This window comes from Larus michahellis, chromosome W (genome assembly GCF_964199755.1).
Source record: "Larus michahellis chromosome W, bLarMic1.1, whole genome shotgun sequence".
Taxonomy (NCBI): domain Eukaryota; kingdom Metazoa; phylum Chordata; class Aves; order Charadriiformes; family Laridae; genus Larus; species Larus michahellis.
The window spans coordinates 26,555,787-26,573,205 of NC_133929.1; positions in this window are offsets into that span (position 1 = coordinate 26,555,787).

Consider the following 17,419-nt stretch of genomic DNA (forward strand, 5'->3'; position numbering starts at 1 on the left):
TTGTACTAATTCAGGAGCTAATTTGTATGTTTAAATCTGTTGCCAGCTGTGATGCACAGGCTTGGATCCTCAGTGAGGATCACCTACATAAGACCAAAACCAGGAGCATGTGGGGAAAGGGAAAGACTCACTACTGCATGGAGAGTTTTAGGCTTATGTTTTCTGGATTTGTCTGAACTCACTCCTCACCCCTGTGTTAAATGTCCTGGCAGTCCTGGTGCAGCCAGTGAGGGAGTCCCCTAATTGCAGGCACCAGCGCTCAAATGCAGCTAGCCAACTTGGGTGTGAGAGGCTGAGAAGCTTAGTAGATTGGGCTGAATCCATGTGCCTCCTCAGCAAGAGGATGGAGCCTTTGACACTACAGTATTGATTTGGAAACTGTGAGGGCCTCCTGCTGCAGTTCAGATGGTGAAATCAGATCTTGGAATAAATAAAATTGCATCAAGAGACACCCAGCTGCTCTCACCAGGCTCTTCTGAAGACAATTGGTCTGCAAGGCTCTGACTCTTGACTTCTTAACTCAAAAGGCAAAGCTGGTGATAACAGCTGATTGTAATTCTCCAGGAGGTTGTTAACTGGAATCCTTATTGATTCAGGATGTCAGGAAAACAGAAGTGCTTGAAAGATCAAGAGATGAGCTAAAAAAAAATTTGGAGAGGTTTACACTGTACGGACATATACTCAATATACTAAAACCATTTTATGACTCCATCATTACATAGCTAACAATTAATTGCATCAAAACAAGAAAAGACTAGATGGGGTTGGTCATTATGATTTGTTTTGTCTAAGAACGTTGATATTTATGCAAAACAACTGGAAAAAGGGAGGTGTAGGTATTTTGGATAGGTATTTTGTTTTGCACCTTGTATCAACCATCATTGAAGACACTTATCTTGCATCTCTTCCTCTTAGCTCCTAGAGAAAGGGAAGCAAAGCTCATTTAAATTACTTGCCAATTATTGCTTTTGCTGTTCAGCTTTATATGAGCTTGCACTTCTATCTATTAAAAAAAATATAAATCCTTTCTTTCCCTGAAGCATTACGGTGCCAGCCATTACAAAAACAAGCACTAAATAATTCTGGTCCTTGACAGAAGTGGTATGTAGGATCTTGGAAATAACACAGTGCTGTTCAGGGTCAAAGATTAGTGTTCATTTTGTTGAAAGAGAGAAAAAACAAAAAGACAAAAAGCATTTCAAATAGTCAAATTTAACCTGACATGGATTTAAGGATTTGGACAGGTTTTCTTACAGAAGAGAACAGCTGTGATATGTTACATTGGAGCTATGTCTAAGTCTCATCTAAGATTTTTGCTAGGCTAAAGCTATAATGTTTTAGTGTTTGAAGGAAATCATTACTTACTACTTTACCTGCATCTCTGTATATTATTTTTTTCACTCCTCCCTTTCATAGAATCATTTAGGTTGAAAAAAGACCTTTGAGATCGAGACCAACCGTAAACCAAACAGTGCCACGTCCACCACTGAACCATGTCCCTAAGCACCATGCCTACACATCTTTTAAATACCTCCAGGGATGGTGACTCAACCATTTCCCTGGGCAGCCTGTTCCAATGCTTGACAACCTTTTCAGTGAAGAAATTTTTCCTAATAGCCAATCTAAATGTCCCCTGGTGCAACCTGTCCTATCACCTGTTATGTAGTAAAAGAGACTGACACGCACCTCCCTACAACCTCCTTTCAGGTAGTTGTAGAGACTGATAAGGTCTCCCCTGAGCCTCCTTTTCTCCAGACTAAGCAACCCCAGCTGCTCCTCATAGAACTTGTTCTCTAGACCCTTCACCAGCTTTATTGCTCTTCTTTGGATGTGCTCCAGCACCTCAATGTCTGTCTCGTATTGAGGGGCCCAAAACTGAACACAGTATTCGAGGTGGGGCCTCACCAGTGACAAGTACAGGGGGGCAATCACTTCCCTAGTCCTGCTGGCTACATGTCGTGGTTTAACCCCAGTCGGCAGCTAGAACCACACAGCCACTCGCTCACTCCCCCTGCAGTTTGGATGAGGGAGAGTAAAAGTGAGGAAAAAAACTTGTGTGTTGAGATAAAGACAGTTTAATAAATAGAGCAAAAGCCACACAGGCAAGCAAAGCAAGGAATTCATTCACTGCTTCCCATTGGCAGAAAAGTGTTCAGCCTTCTCCAGGAAAGCAGGGCTCCATCTTGTCTTGGGAAGACAAACACATTCACTCTGAATGTCCACCTCCTCCTTCATCTTCCCCCAGCTTTATATGCTGATCATGATGTCACATGGTGTGGAATAGCCGTTTGATCAGTTGGGTTCAGCTGTCCCAGCTGTAATCCCTCACAACCTACTCACTGGCAGGGCAGTATGAGGAGCAGAAAAGGCCTTGACTGCCTAGCAACAGCCAAAAACATTAGTGTGATATTATCACTGTTTCTCATCCCAAATCCAAAACATAGCACTACACCAGCTGCTAGCAAGAAAGTTAACTCCATCCCAGCTGAAACCACGACACCACACTATTTCTGATAGTGTGAAGGCTGTTGGCCTTCTTGGCCACCTGGGCACACTGATGGCTCATATTCAGCTGGCTGTCGACCAACACCCCAAAGTCCTTTTCTGCCAGGCAACTTTCCAGCCACTCTCCTCCAAGCCCATAGCATTGCATGGGGTTGTTGTGACCCAAGTTTAGGACCTGGCACTTGGCCTTGTTGAACCTCATATGTATCTCTCATTGATCCAGCCTCTCCAGATCCCTCTGTAGATCCTTCCTACCCTCAAGCAAATCAACACTCTTGCCTAACTTGGTGTCACCTGCAAACTTACTGAGGGTGCACTCAATTCCTTCATCCTTCATCCAGATCATTGATAAGATATTAAACAGAACTGGCTCCAATACTGAGCCCTGGGGAACACCACTTGTGACTGGTCACCAACTGGATTTAACTCCATTCACCACAACTCTTTTTTACCCAGTGAAGAGTATACCTGTCCAAACCCTGAGCAGCCAGTTTCTCCAGGAGAATGCTGTGGGAAGCAGTGTCAAAAGCTTTACTAAAGTCTAGTTAGACAACATCAACAGCCTTTCCCTCAGTCACTAAGTGAGTCACCTTGTCATAGAAGGAGATCAGGTTAGTCAAGCAGGACCTGCCTTTCATGAACCCATGCTGACTGGGACTGATCACCTGGTTGTCCTGTATTTGCTGTGTGATGACACTCAAGATGATCTGCTCTATAACCTTCCCAGCACCGAGGTCAGACTGACAGGCCTGTAGTTCCCTAGATCCTCCTTGTGGCCCTTCTTGTAGATGGGATTGACATTTGCTAGCCTCCAGTCAACTGGGACCTCCCTGATTAGCCAGGACTGCTGATAAATGAAAGTGGCTTGGTGAGCACTTCTGCCAGCTCCCTCAGTACCCTTGGGTGGATCCCATCTGGCCCCATAGACTTGTATGCATCTAAGGGGTGGAGCAGCTTGCTAACAATTTCCTCTTGGATTATGGAAGCTTCATTCTGCTCCCTGTCGTCCAGCTCAGGGATCTGGGTACCCAGAGAACAACTGGTCTTACTTTTAAAGACTGAGGCAAAGAAGGCATTAAGTACCTCAGCCTTTTCCTCAGCCTTTATGTTTCCCCTCTGCATCCAATAAAGGATGGAGATTCTCCGTAGTCCTTTTGTTGCTAATGTATTTATAGAAACAATTTTATTGTCTTTTATGGCAGTAGCCAGATTAAGTACTAGTTGGGCTTTGACCCTTCTAATTTTCTCCCTGCATAGCCTCATGACATCCTTGTAGTCCTTCTGAGTGGCCTGCCCCTTCTTCCAAAGGTCATAAACTCTGTTTTATTTCCCTCCAGCTTCCAGACAAAACTCTCTGTTCAGCCAGGCCGGTCTTCTTCTCTGATGGCTCATCTTTCCGCACATGGGGCCGACCTGCTCCTGTGCCTTTAAGATTTCCTTCTTGAAGAATGTCCAGCCTTCCTGTACTCCTTTGCCCTTCAGGACTGCCTCCCAGGGGACTCTTGTCAAGCAGGCTCCTAAACAGGCCAAAGTCTGCCCTCCAGAACGCCAAGGTAGCAGTTCTGCTAACCCCCCTCCTTACTTCTCTGAGAATAGAAAACTATCATGTAGCGATCGCTGTGCCCAAGCTGTCCTCCAACTGTCACATCACCCAGAAATCCTTCTCTGTTTCCAAACAACAGGTCCAGCAGCATGTCTTCCCTAGTTGGCTCACTCACCACCAGTGTTTAGGAAGTTATCTTCCACACACTCCAGGAACCTCCTAGACTGTTTCCTCTCCACTCTATTGTATTTCCAGCAGACATTTGCTAAGTTGAAGTCCCCCGTGAGAACAAGGGCTAGCAATCACGGGACTTCTACCAGAATATTTCATCTGTAAAATTAGGTAGAGTGAGTCACTTACCCCCTTCCCCCTTTCCTGAGAGTGGGACATGACATTTTAAATGGCGTAGTCGGCAGGATTTCCCTCAGCGTTGTAAGGTCCTTGTAAAAGACATAAGCTTGTAGACTCTTAGGCAACAAGAACTGTGACCGTGCTTAAATTTTAATATAGAGAATAATTATATATCAATAAGTAGATAGATTATAGCATTGTAGAATTGATTAATAATATGCAGGTGGTAAGAACAATACTAGGCAACCATAGAAAAGTACTGCTCATTTGTCCTTTGTATAGCCCTTACCATGGCTGGCTTAAAACCCAGTCAAGCTGAATCAACAGAATAGCAAATGTAGGCAGTAGGCGTAAGACAGAATAATAGATAGGAAATAAGTGATTAACTTAGAAAAGGTTAGGTATTCAAAAATAGACATAGACTAAGCATATAACTAATAGAACATCTTAAGTTTCTAAGAATCCTACAGGTGAACTTTGATGAAGATTGTTTGAAGAAGACAAGAGACTGTGGTGACCAGAAACTGCACCAATGAGCTGCAACTTCAAAAGGGGAACTGGAACGAGATGACAAGAATCAGCTGAGACTGAGGAATTGTATGGACTTTTGAAATTACTGAAGAATAGAGAACTGAGAAGTCGTGAAGGAACACCCAGACCCTTCCAGACAAAAAATACCAATTATGTAATGTTGTTTCAACTGTATATATATGAGATTATTCCTTGTCAGTCTTTGCCACTCACTGAGGTGACGGCCCAACTCTGAGTTGTCAATAAAGCACACCTAGAGGTACCCATCGTCTGGTGAAATTCTTTAACAGTCCTAAGGGAAGTGATCTCTCAGCTATAAACTGGGAGAGGTTTGAGCAGGGGCTAGTGCTTGACTGCTACCCGTATTAAGGGATATCAGTTCTCTATCTGACTGTGGACAGGGAGAATCGGGAAGCGGCCTCTCACCTATAAGCCGGGAAAGGTTTGAGCAGGAGCAAAGGCCTGACTGCTACCCATTGGCCGAAGGGATATTGGTTATCTATCCAACTGTGGACAGGAAGAATTGGGAAGTAATTTCTCAGCTACAAGCTGGGAGAAGTTTGAGCAGGGGCCAGTGCTTGACTGCTACCCGTATTAAGGGATACCAGTTCTCTATCTGACTGCGGACAGGGAGAATTGTGAAGAAATCTCTTAGCTATAAGCCAGGGGAGATTAGAACAGTAGCAAGCCATGATGGCCCGAGAAATGTCTGTGCTTGACTGCTACTTGATTTTGGAAAAATTGAAGGAGTACAAGGCATGTCCTACTCCACCAGGAACAGGCTGCCCAGAGAGGTGGTGGAGTCTCCGTCTCTGGAGACATTCAAAACCTGCCTGAACGCATTCCAGTGCAACCTGCTCTGGGTGACCCTGCTCTGGCAGGGGGGTTGGACTAGATGATCTCCAGAGGTCCCTTCCAACCCCTGTCATTCTGTGATTCTGTCAATGGTCTGGGCCCACGATAATTGGCGTAATCCAGAAGCAGTGGCTAGTTCACTATCCTTGCAAGGGAGCAAAAGCTGCAATCAGGTAAAGGAAAAGCTATAGTGTGTGCTGTTTTAGGGGCAGCACTGACTGCAGCCCAAAAGGATAGACATCTGACTGGGCAAACAGAAGGGGAGCCAATCAGATCCTTGCAAGATCTGGTAAAATCTCTCCAGGATCGATTGGATGAGGAACATAATGCTACTAAAGTGATCAAATCCTTGCAAGAACAAATTGAAATTTTGCAAAGCCAATTAGCTGCTGAGCATAACACTACTCAGTGACTCCATGCGGCCCTGTTAGATGCCCTGGACTGAGAAAAAATCTTATGGTCCAAACTAGAGGAGAATGAACAAGAAACCTGTGACCAGACAGATCTTAACTCTATCCCAGGGGGCAAAAAGGAATCTGTTGTGGGGCTGAAGGAATTGAGAAAGGGCTTCCCCAGAGTGTAATGGATGGCCTGCTCACTGCAGCCCTAGAGAAGCTTATTGGAGCATGGAAAGACCAGGGGAAATTACTCCTCTAGACAGAGAAACCCTCCCGGCTTATAGCTGAGAAAGGCAGTGTGGAACTGAAATCTAACAAGATGGCAGTAACCTAACAGTCCAGAAAAAAAAAGAATGTGTGTGTGTGTGGGGGAAATCAGAAAAAAAACAACTCTTGCTCAACCCTCTCCACATCACCAGCGGGAGGTGTGTGTGTGCAAGTTACCAGTGTGAGGGGAATCAGGGAAAAAAAAAACCTCTGTCTCCTGCTGTCTCCTGTTGTATAGATCTGTTTGCCTTTTTTTTTATGGACCTCTTAGAGACACTCCACAGAATATCTGCTCTCTTGCCTTCTTAACCCTTTCTTCACTGTATTATGATTATTGTGGGTTTTTTTAAAGGAAACTCCCCTTTTCACTTCTCTACGAAATGCTCACAGTGAAACAGCCTGCTCAAGTTATAATAGCTGGCCCCTGGAGCCCCAGAGGGCACGATCAGCTTTGTCTCTGAAAAAGGCTTGTGATACAAATCCTGAAGACTTCCGTCAACATATATGCATGCGCAGCCACTGATGCTCACAGGAAGGACCATAGGATCCACATTAGATGGATCATCCCATCTTTTTAATTATTTTCTGCTTTATATATATTTTGCAGGTTATAAACAACCATCATGGGACTTATGTTTTCAACCATTGAAGGGGTTATTGCTTGTCTGATTCTGTTATGCTTGTTTTTGTACTTTATTAGGGAAAAATGGTGTGGGAGGAAGTTGTATTCTTACTTAATGTATGTATAAGCTTGTCTCAGTCAACTGAAAATTTGAATAAGCAGCCCAACATGCTTGGGAGTTGATACAAAGGTTTATGCGTATATTGAACCATACGGACCAAGGGATATGTATCACCCTCCCCAGTTCTGCATCAGAAGGGTTATGAAAATATTGAAAAGTGATTTAAACAATCTTAACCAGAGGAAAACACCACATGGTGAATAATTGAGTCCCCTTTTCTTGACCAGAAGGAGGGCCAACCATGGAAAAGTACCAGGACATGGATTTAACTCCCAAGGGCTTTGTATCAACTCCTGAGCAATTCCATTTGGGAAAATTTATGGACCCAAACTTGTTATCAGTCTTTAACCAATAGTTCTAGTAAATTGTATTCCCAGTTAAATATGTATTAGCTATGCTGCTATTAAAAGGACATGGGGTATGCGGAATGTTAAATTTGACAGGAGGAGAATGCTGTATCACCATCTACAATGCCTCCACCACTATAGAAGAAGCACACGCAAAGATGAAGGAGGTAGCAGCGCAGACCAGAAAACCTTTCCAGGCAATGCAGCCAGCAGATTGGTTTGATGGACTTAGCCCTGGATCATGAATTGCATCAATATTGAAGTCTCTCAGACTCACGGGGTGGGGAAGATGGCTTGTAAATATTGCCCTTATGATATCGTGTGGATTTTGTTTCTGATGCTAGGCCTTGTAGCAGTTAGATGCAAAATCTCTCGCTTTCTGTCTTCTGTTTCCTCTGTACCTGTCCACTATGTTCAGATCGCCACGGTGTGGTGTAAGAGACGACCTGTGATGTAAGGGACCGCTCGTAATTTTTCCTAAACAAAGCAGCCTGAAAAGACTTTTAATGTCTCAAATACTCGCAAGTACCAGGCCTTCTGCTCAAAGAACTGGTTCCGGTGAGGACAGGATTAATTTTCCCCCAGGCTACGACAAAGACGCAGATATTTCATCCCATGTGAGCCATGCCCAGTCGATAGCCGGGAGCTGCCGGGGGAGGGGACAGGAAGTCGTGGCTTGGGAGGGGGCTGGGGGTTTCCGGGTCCGGTCGGTGAGCGGTGGTACCGTAATCGTGTTTGTACATTCCTCTATCTGTGGTGGTGTTGTTTTCTTGTTTCCTTTGCTGTTCTGTTAAACCGCCTTTGTCTCAACCCACGAGTTTTGCCTTTTTCTTTGGATTCTTCCCCCACGGCTTGGATGGGGGGGGGGGGGGTTGAGAGAGCAGCCGCGTGGTTCTTTGTTGCTGTCTGAGGCTAAACCACGACAAACTAACACCTGCTTATCTCGTGTGAAAGAAAACTGGCGCATGAATGACCAGTTTTAAAGAAACAGAACAGAACAGCGCTGTTTTTTCTCCCGTGAAGGATGAGCTGTTTCTTCAAAAAAGACGTAACCCAGTGTAACCTTTGTCTCATTATCCGTGAAATGTATATTAAAGTTGACACCCCGCATATGCTAATGAAGATTATCGAGATCATGCTAAACATATATGACTGTAGCTCTCGTCTCCCTGCCCAAATCATGCTGCACGTCACCTGTGTGAGAAATAAGTTCCGGTCCGAATGAAATAGGCTCAGGCAGAATCCTTTGTGAAGCACATTTTTATTCACGTTCTTGCAAGAGTGGGTGACCTAGCAAGTAGGCACACTTTCAGTTCTTGAAACACACCTCTCCACTTCCTAATCCCGGCTGAATTTTCCCCTCCCCTGTTTCCCATTGGTTAGGTACTCCAAGGTTCACAGTCTCTCCAAGGCGCCTAAAATTCTTCCCAGATGTCTTGCCTCTGTTTACTTCTCTTTATGCTACACCTAAAGGGATTACCTGACTAGTTTATTTCTTTCCTTTTTGGTAAAAAAAAAAATTGCTCAATGTCATTAGCCCTGGTTAAATGTTTGACTACCCTTCTAGACACTAATCCAGTATGAATCAGTTTGTCCTTTTGTCTGTGTGATAAGAGATGTTCTACAAGCCTTTGCTGGAGCCTCTTTGTCTTAGTCATTCCCTTATCATGTCACCTCTGATGGAAATGGCTTTTCTCCTCTGCAAAAGCAATACCTGCCTTTCTTACAACTTCCCCCTTTCCTTTTTCATAATCTTATTGTCTTTTGCCTTTCTAGGGCATGGTTCCATATGAGGCCTCTAGAGCCGACAGCATGATGTTACATTCTTCTTCTTCTTCTTCTCGAGAGTTTTTATTTTCTTCCAGATGAAGCATTTTCCAGGGTATGGGGGAGGGTCTACTTCCATTCGTTTCGTTAAGGCAGTTTCAATTAATCGTTGGACTAATCCTCGCACACAGGGAATGATACAGCATCCTACAGCCACTAACATTCCCGCTACCATTATAAGAGAAGTCAATATTGATACCACCATACCTTTCCATTTCCCAAACCAGGAATCCAGCCAACCTGTCAGTGAGGTGTCTATTCCAGAGGTCTCAGCTAACTCGTCAGCTAGAGTGGTGAGCCCTTGAAGGACTTTAGTTATAGTACCATCTGGAGCTGTACTGTCTGGGATGAGGGTATAGCACCGATTCCTTAACATTACACACATACCTCCCTTCTCTGCTAAGATCATGTCCAGGGCGATCCTATTTTCCCATGCCATTCGGCTGGTTGCATCCATTTGTTCAGCTATTCCTTTTAATGCATCCCTGGTATAATTAATAAACCTCTGTTGGTTATAGTAAATCTAATTTATCCAATCTACATTTTTGTTTATAGCTACCCACCAGAAAAAGGCAGATTCGAATCCTGCTCCTATCTGATTCCTTGCTTTGTGTTCATCTGGGACCCCTCTAGGGACTACAGTGGAATCTATATTTATATCTGTTCATCAAAGGATACACCCAAACTTCTTTTTACTCTATTGCCTGAGCTCAGGGATCCTGTTCCTTTCTCAAATGCTAGGGTGAATGGTATTGCCAATTGTACTATTCCACATGTACCTTTCCAGTTAGCCGGCAACACAGATCACAAGGTCTTCCCTCCACAATACCACCAGAGATCCGCCCGAGGCACTCGTATCGCTGAGTAGTTTCCTTTCACATCCTTGGTCACATTCAGAGTTTCAGTGCATAGGGTGAATTCCCCCCCAGGTTTGGTAGCCTTCACACCCTGCCATAAGAGGCATGCTGGATGGTTACCAATTGCTGTGGAAAATACCGGTGGCACTTTAACATCTCTTGGCTCCAAGGCAGGAAACAGTAAAGAAAGTGAATGACAAGTCTCATTTCCCCAGGCGGTCCTTTCTTGGTATAATGCTATCATACACCACATCCCTATGGAATCTTTCGTCCACCCTAAGGGAAAAGGGACAATGTGTGCTGCAGGCCTTCCTGTGGCACAAGCAGAGCAATTGCTTTGGTTCAAACTATTAACAGTATATTTTACCCATTCTACCCAAGCATTTGTCTCACCGTACCCTGTCTCAATCTCAAATGTTTGTCTAAGATCTTTAATCTCAGTAACCGTTACCAAAGCTGGATCATTCGGTGGTTCCCGCTGTTGTATTACTGGGAGTTTAGTAGTCATAGTTGTCCCTTCTGCTTAACTGCTGTTTTCCAGTATGTCTATTCTAAATCTTCCCCTTGGATCTCTTCCAGACACATCTGCTCCTATTCCATACATTAGGTTAGCCGTATCATCCACTTGGGTTATAGTTATCAACAGAGGATTACATTCTAAAAGGCCACACTCTGGGGAAGGTGATCCTTTGTAAAAATGTATTTTCTTTTTGAGAGGGTAATAATAAGAAGACTTGATCCACTTGTCATCAACAGTCCACCCTCCAATTTGGGTGGTCCACCACACTTCACTCCATCGGTCACAAGGTGCAGCCTCGTGATATCCCTCTGCGACCCTCCAAATTTCTGGGAACAGGTAACTGTTTTCACCACTCAACCATCTTTGGGCCTCTAGATTCCCACACTTCAGTACTTGACAGGCATCAAAGTGTACAGTCTGTGGGGTATTTCGTTTAGTGATATTTATGATAAGCCTAACTGGGTAATCTGGGTGCACGCTTCGTATGTGATCTAAGCGTACACTCCAGCTTCCTAGTGGGAAGCACAACACCGCCCCTACGACAAGTATCATCGCAAAATGCTTCTTAAAATTCATGGCGTACACAGACCCAACTGGATCATCCCGCCCCAACCCATGGCTTATTGTCTCTTTAGGGTTACTCGCAGCAGGCTGTCAGTAGAATGTACAGTCCACTGTTCTACCGGATCTGTTGGCGGGGGTTCAACTGGTCCTTTTAGCTGAGTGTAGTGAGTCCAACCCCTGTCGGCCATCCTCGCTGCAGTCTCAGTGGTCAGTAACACTTGGAACGGGCCTTCCCATTCTGGTTGGAGCTTGATTTCCTTCCAGGATTTGATCAAGACCCAATCTCCTGGTCGGAAGGCATGGACTGCAAATTCCAATGGTGGAGTTTGGGCAAGAAGTCCTTTATTTCTGAGGAGAGAGAAAGAAGATGACAACCCCAGAATATAGTTCTTAAGAAACACATCTTTAGTTTCAAAAGTGAGCAAGTCTTCTCTGTTACCCATATAAGGTAGTTCAAAAAGCATCTCATAGGGCGAGAGACCTGTATCTTTTCTAGGAGAAGTCTGGATCCTCAACAATGCTATTGGTAAACATTTAGTCCATGGTAATTTGGTTTCTAAAATTAGTTTCAACAATTGTCTCTTAATGGTCTGGTTCATCCTCAGCTTTTCCTGATGATGGGGGATGCTAGGGGACATGAAATTCCCACACTATCCCTAAACTTTCCAGAATTCCTTGAAGGATTTTAGAAGTAAAATGACTGCCCTGATCTGAGTTTATATTCTCCACTAACCCGTATCTGGGAATAATTTGTTCTAGTATTATGTTAATTACCCCTGCTGCAGTAGCTGACACCAAGGGGTAGGCTTCCACCCATCCAGTAAGACGGTCCACTAGGACTAAAAGATATTTTAGCCTGCCTATTGGTGGTAGTTCAGTGAAGTCTACCTGTATACTTTGGAACGGTCTCAAGCCGGGCTCTCCTCCTCCTGAAGATTGCTTTCTCAAGGCTTTCTTACAAATGATACATCCCTCACAAATTTGTTTGGCTATTGTGTATATGTGAAAGCATCTGTACTTCCACAAAACTATTCGGACGTTGCATGCGTTCCCCAATGGCTTCCCTGTTGTAACAACACTGTCACTATTTCTCTCATTGTTCGTTGACCATTTCCCTTCCATCAGGCAGAATCCATTTACCACATTTCTCCACTGCCCCTGCTTCTGTCATTGCTTCTCCTGCCCCAAGGCCGCCACTTTTGCCACCTTGTCCGCTAATCTGTTTCCCCTTGTGGTAATTGAATTGCCTCTCTGGTGACCTTTAATGTGTACAACTGCTATTTCACTTGGTATTAATATATTAGCTAACACCTGCTTTGTAAGCTCTTCGTGTAAAAGTTCTTTCCCTTTGCTATTTATTAGCCCTCGTTCTTCCCAAATTTTACCAAAGGTATGCACTACCCCAAAGGCATAACGAGAGTCTGTATATATTGTTCCTTCCCCTTTCTCCAATTAATTTAAGTGCCTGGTTTAAGGCATACATCTCTCATGTTTGAGCGGACCATGCACTAGGTAATTTTTCAGATGCTTTTACTTGTTGGTGTCGCGTTAAAAGGACTAGTTTCGATATTTGTCTGTTAGAGTCCCAGGACTTTCACTGATTTACTATCAGAATCCCACCAAAGGACTTTCACTGAATCAGATTCACAAATAATCGAAATTAGTTATTTTATTGAGAGCGACAGTTGCAGATTTGAGATTTATTTGAGATAAATTCACTAACTACAATAGCGCTAATTACTTAAGGTTAATATTGCTAGCAAAAATAATGATAGTACAACAACCCGGGGTAACATTCACCAGAGGGTGAAAGGCGCAGCGCTTACTCAGAAAGGCGTCCCTGCCTGGGGTGGAGGAAGAGAACACAGCCCGTCGACTGGTCCATCAGGTATCAAGTTTCTTCTCTCCCAATTTAACAGTCATTTTCTCCATCCTTTTATCCCCAAAATTACGAGGTTTCCCTCCCCTAGGTGACGTGTAGTATGATTTGGGTGGAGAGACGAGTGCTATAGTCATATATGTTTAGCATGATTTCTAAAATCTTCATTAGCATATACAGGGGTGTCAACTTTAATATGTATTTCACAGGTAATGAGGCAAAGGTCAATTACCGGGCATGGTAGCCTCTCAAGGAAACAAAGAGCTACACAAGGTCTCTGTTATCTTGATTTTACTGTCTCTGTTGACAAAAAGCAGGGCTGTCCTGGCTCCCCAAGACTACCCCGTCATTTATGTATCCTGTGATAGCCAGACAAGCCTTCACTCCCCTGGGTTGCACAAGAGATAGCAAAGCCAGTCTTAATTGCTCTTTGAGCACAGAGACTTCACCTCATTATCCAAATTCCACAGTTGACTCACTCCATGCACCACCGCATATCCATTACACCTCTTTCCTTCTATCACTCTTGAAGAACCATCTATGAACAAATGAAGACCCCCAGATAGGGGTTCTTCCCTTAAGTCAGGTCATATCTTAGTCTGGTACTCAATTACATCTATGCATTCGTGTGTAAATTCTTCATCCTTTGCCTCTATTTTTTCACAAAAAGCTCGCTGGGTTAAGGCAAGGGCTGGTAGTTAAAATCGAATCATCCTTTTCAATTAAAATTCCTTCATACTTCAGTATTCTTGAATTGGTTAGCCATTTTCCTGTGGTTTGGGCTAAAATGGTTTTTACTTGGTGAGGGGTGCTACCTTCTATCATTCCCCTGGCCACCCTCGGGAGACCGTATCTAAGAGTTTAGATAAATAGGCCACTGGCTGCCGCTTATCCCCCCCCACTCTTGAGTTCCTAATGCAGCCCCTTTGTCTACAGTTATAAATAGTTGAAAAGATTTCTCCAAAGAAGATAAGGCTAAAACTGGAGCTCTGGTTAGGCTCTGTTTTAAATCTTCCACTAAATCCTCCTCCTCTTCTGTCCAAACTGATACATTTGGTTCTTCAGCTAACAGTTGAGAATATAGTCCTTTAGTCTTTTGAGCATACCCCTCTATCCACAGTCTACAGTACCCAGTCAGCCCCCAAAATTTTCTCAGTTCCCTCTTGGTCTTTGGCAGAGGTAAGTCTACTATTCCTTTGATCCTCTCAGGATTTATAGGATTTATTTTTTGACTCCCTTCACTGACTAGATGTCCCAAGTACTTCACTTCTGTTTCCACATATTGCAATTTTTTTTTTTTTTTTGAGACCCTCAAACCTTACTGTCCCAAAAAGTTCAATAACTTATTCGTGGCTTCTTTTACTTTGCCTTCTTCCTCCCCAGATAGCAATAAGTCATCCACATACTGAAGCAGGGCTACTCCCGATGGAGGTTTGAATTGTTCAAGCACTTGTTCTAACACTTGCCCAAACAAATTAGGGGATTCTGTAAATCCCACAATGATAACACCCTACCGGTGAACCTTGAGCTGCTGGTAGGAGTGGTTGGGGCAGTCCTCTTCCCCTGTTATTCACCCCTCTTCCTCGCCCCCAAGTAACAGTCTAGGGGGTCCCACTTTGGGGATTCAATTTCTTTGTCGATTGAAACATCACCGACAGTCTGGGCTGGGAACATATGAAATGGATTTGGGCGTCCCTGAATCCTGAATCTATTCATCTTGACCCAGCAAAAAGCATATTCACCTTCTTCTAATTCCTTATTATTCCTTATTATTCACATACATGTTTAAAGCTTGACAGACCTAGTCTTCATCAGATCCAAATTTGGGCCAAAATACACTAGGAGGTCTTATGGGTTCTTTGGTCCAAACAAATTCAAATGCAAATGCAAACATGTCCCCCCTGGGACACCTCTGGGATCCTCTAAGACAGACACAGGACCCCTAGGACACCCCTGGGACCCTTCCCAGGATGTCCACGGCCCCCCCGTCTGCCCCTGGCCCCTCTGGGATGCAGTCCGAACAAAACAAATCATTTTCTTTTTATCTTTATCCCTTGTACAAGAAGAATCATTCCAAAACCTCGACATTCTCCCCTAAAGGACTGTCTGGGGGAACGTTCCTGGGGTCTTTCTTAGTATCCCCTTTTTCATCTCTAGGCCTAGAATCCTTATTTCCCATTCTGAACAGAGACTTTTCTTACACCCCTTCCTTTCGCTTCGTCCTTCTCTGGCTGCGCCCCTCGCGGGACTACAGAACCGCGGATCCAGACTCCACACTCGCTTCGTACTGCAGTACGTCTCAGTCACTCACACACAAGTCTCTTAGAATATCCCGACCACCAAGGCAATACTTTAACAGTCTGATTTTTCTTACCTTGGTCCATGCACGGAGTTGCCTGGTCATACTCTCTGTGCCTACTGCACCTATCCCTTTTCCCCCTGTGGTTCACAGAGTCTGCCGTCCAACTGGGTCTCGAGATCTTAGTCGATTCCTCCCGGAATCCCCGCCAACGATCCACGAGACCGTTGAAATCAACGGGATGCGTCTTCCCATCCTTCGGCGACAGGGACTCCCAAGAAGATGACTTCTGATCCCGGACGAGCCCCCAAATTGTGAGAAATAAGTTCTGGTCCAAATGAAATAGGCTCAGGCAGAATCCTCTGTGAAGCACATTTTTATTCACGTTCTTGCAAGAGCGGGTGACCTAGCAAGTAGGCACACTTTCAGTTCTTGAAACACACCTCTCCACTTCCTAATCCCGGCTGAATTTTCCCCTCCCCTGTTTCCCATTGGTTGGGTACTCCAAGGTTCACAGTCTCTCCAAGGCGCCTAAAATTCTTCCCAGATGTCTTGCCTCTGTTTACTTCTCTTTATGCTACACCTAAAGGGATTACCTGACTAGTTTATTTCTTTCCTTTTTGGTAAAAAATTGCTCAATGTCATTAGCCCTGGTTAAATGTTTGACTACCCTTCTGGACACTAATCCGGTAGGAATCAGTTTGTCCTTTTGTCTGTGTGATAAGAGATGTTCTACAAGCCTTTGCTGGAGCCTCTTTGTCTTAGTCATTCCCTTATCATGTCACCTCTGATGGAAATGGCTTTTCTCCTCTGCAAAAGCAATACCTGCCTTTCTTACACCTGGAGGGGGGAGAAACCAGAGACAAAATTGCCCCTAGGAGCGGGCGAACATAAAAGGGGGAAGACTTTCCCTGAAGAAAGAAGATTTTTGCCTGGGAAGATTTTTCCCTGAAGAGATTTTACACAGAGGAGCACTTAATGCTGGAACCAGGACTGGTGATCTCTCTGCCTCTCTCTCTCTCATTCTGCCTCTCCCTCTCTGTTGTATACCTGTTGCTAATTAACGCAATGCATACCTTACCACTTGCCATACTTTGTTACATACTTAACCAATTATCGTAGACCTAGTTAAGACCTGGTTACTAACCTAATAAATGTTTGTATATGGACCTTGAGATTTGTCTCACCTCCGTCTGCGCCACTGGGGATTTACGAATTTGAGTCACTTATCCCCCCCTCTTTCCTAAGAGTGGGACGTGACAAGTGGTAGTGTGCACTTCAGCAGTACCCAGAGTATCTTAAAATGTGTTCAGTTATTGCTAAATAATTCTGAAAAGGAAGTAGCAAACATAATTCAGATGCATGAAAAGCTTTACAAGTGAAGAAAGATTTCCAGATTTATTTCTGGAATTGTACACCAGGTATTAAAGTACAACAAATACAAAATAATGCTAAAAAACCCCCCTCAGTGTTTATGTACAAATATTAAAACCAATGCAACAATAGTGACTTTCTCTTGAACATCTGATATTATAAACATGTTCTGATTGTCACTAAATTTGTTGTTATGCACAGGGTACTTTGAATAACTGGAATCTCTGTTTTATTAAGAGGACTATAACCATACCTACTGTATTTTACAATTGATAGTATTTTTGTTTTTCCAATGAAAAATAGGAATAAAAAAATAGTAACCTTGTCATTTTATAAATTACTGTATTTAGTTTCCCCATCTGTAGACAATGTGCTTGTAGTGCTGGGCTAATAGTGTCCCTGTTGGTCAGTTTATCCATTAGTTTACATTCAAAGTTGAAATATTCACCTAAAAACTTTGGTTAAATTAAGTAGTATTACTATGTTCTACTTGATCTGGAGTTTCCATACATTTTTGACCCTCAGTTTTAAAAATTAAAAACAGGAAACAATTGCACAA